Source organism: Brienomyrus brachyistius, unplaced genomic scaffold (assembly GCF_023856365.1).
Source record: "Brienomyrus brachyistius isolate T26 unplaced genomic scaffold, BBRACH_0.4 scaffold272, whole genome shotgun sequence".
Taxonomy (NCBI): domain Eukaryota; kingdom Metazoa; phylum Chordata; class Actinopteri; order Osteoglossiformes; family Mormyridae; genus Brienomyrus; species Brienomyrus brachyistius.
Genome location: NW_026042547.1, coordinates 1 through 2,168, shown reverse-complemented (window position 1 = coordinate 2,168; position 2,168 = coordinate 1). Strand labels below are relative to the sequence as shown.

General features: G+C 42.8%; 1 long non-coding RNA gene across 1 annotated transcript; it reads left to right on the top strand.

Moving 5' to 3' along the window:
* Window positions 1-1,373: 1,373 nt before the first annotated feature.
* LOC125728386 (uncharacterized) lies at window positions 1,374-2,160 on the top strand. The gene is made up of 3 exons (XR_007389054.1): window positions 1,374-1,578; window positions 1,811-1,912; window positions 2,051-2,160. It is a non-coding gene; the product is annotated as an uncharacterized LOC125728386 (long non-coding RNA).
* Window positions 2,161-2,168: the final 8 nt, after the last annotated feature.

Below are 2,168 nucleotides of genomic sequence, written 5' to 3'. Positions count from 1 at the left end.
AAAAATTTGACATTGTGAATCAGGGTTTTGCCATTCTATTCATTTGACTTCTGCCGGCCCCTGGAGGATGGGCTCCCCCTTAGAGTCTGGTTCCTCCCAAGGTTTCTTCCTTCTAAGGAACTTTTCCTCGCCATTGTCACCTCTGGCTTACTTACTGGGGGCTTTGCTCACTTTAAGACAATGTAATGTTGTGAAAACGTCTGCTGTTCAGTCTGCAACACTCAATTCGTATTGTATTAACTGAATCATGAGCAGGGAGGCAGGTGTTGCGACCGCATGTCGGGCAAGCGAGCAGGGAGACAATGGAGCGGGGATGGAAATCCAAAAACACAAGGTTTATTAAGGTAGAAACACAGACGCACGGTAAACTACATCAATCACCGAACTAGGGAAACAGACTTGCGGACTTAAATACGCAGGACTACTCAGAAATAACACGAAACGGCTGAACACAATCAGGAATTCACACGAGGTAACGAGGGGGGCGTGGCACATGGAAGGATCCTACGACAAGGTCATGACAGCAGGGCCATTAGTGTAAATGTGACTTAATAATGAAGTGATATTTGAATACAATCATCCTGAAAACACCTCTAAACTGCCCTCTATTCTCCCATGATCCTCTGTGATGGAGATATTTGTGTCTCCTCTGGATCTGAGGCTACAGGGAAACGATGCTACAGACTGGCTATAGTGTGTCCTGGCATATTGTGTTGTTTTTTCCTGCTGAGGGTTGTCATAGTGCTGTTTGCTTACAGGAAGATTGTTAATAATACATTAATAATAGTCCCATACTTTTAAAATACACAATACTATTTTTTAATCTAGAAGAATATTTAGACGGAAAGAAGTGGGTATTTTCATTGCTGCTATCTTGTCTTTGCTTAAATATTGATTGTATGCTACAAAAGTATGTATGCAGTAATAGATAGCAGAAATAAAAATTAACCTCATTTCACACATATCCATCCATCCATTTTCCAAACCACTTATCCTACTGGATTGCGGGGGATCCGGAGCCTCTCCTAGAAGCAATGGGCATGAGGCAGGGAACAACCCAGGATGTGGGGCCAGCCCATCGCAGGGCACACTCACACACCATTCACTCACACATGCACACCTACGGGCAGTTTAGCAAGGCCAAACAGCCTCAGCATGTTTTTGGACCGTGGGGGGAAACTGGAGTACCCAGAGGAAACCCAATGACAACATGGGGAGAACATGCAAACTCCACACACATGTGACCCAGGCGGAGACTCGAACCCAGGTCCTAGAGGAGTGAGGCAGCAGTGCTAAGCACTGCACCACCACGCTGCCCCATTTCACCCATTTGATGCTTTAAATATCATATGTGTTATGTGCTGCAAATTGCAGATCACAAAGCATTACAGAGAGGAGTACAAGTACAGCTGGTTGCTGCGCATACAGACTAAAGGCAGAAATTCTAGTGATCAGTCTAGATCAGTACAAACTATAAAATGAATGAGGATATTTATGCTAATGCAGATATAATTGAAATACATACAAAATGCACATCCAGCCAAGGAGAACAGACTCCAAAGCGAACTCAACATTCAGGTAAGGACACACAGATAATGATTAATAAGAGTCTGTGAGTTTGTGTAGTAAAATTCCGGTAACTCCAGTTTTGTCTGCTGTTCGGTCTGCAGTACTCCAGACATTTATGTAATTCATGTAAATGTGACTGAATAATGATGTTGTATTTAAATAAAATCACTCTGAAAACATCTCTAAGCTGCACTCTATTTTCCCATGATCCTCTGTGATGGAGAGGTTTATGTTCCCTCAGGATCTGATCCCACAGGGAGACGATGCTACCGACTGGCTATAGTGTTTCTTGGGATATTGTGTTTTCTCCTGCTGACGGCTGTCATAGTGCAGTCTGCTTATAGTAAGTTTGTTAATAATACATTAAGACTTGTCGAGATCAGCTTCATAAAATTATTATAACACTGTTTCTGGGTACGTGTTACTTATAATGCAGTACAAGTTCTGGGTCTCTATTTCTCTTTTTCTCTTTTTTCCACAGATAACAGACTCCTAGGGGAAGCTAAGAGGAACAAAGCTGAAATGGCTCAGATATTTTCATATCTCACCTCCAATTACAGTGAGAATCTGCGGCTGCAAACCAGCTACAGCACCTGCAC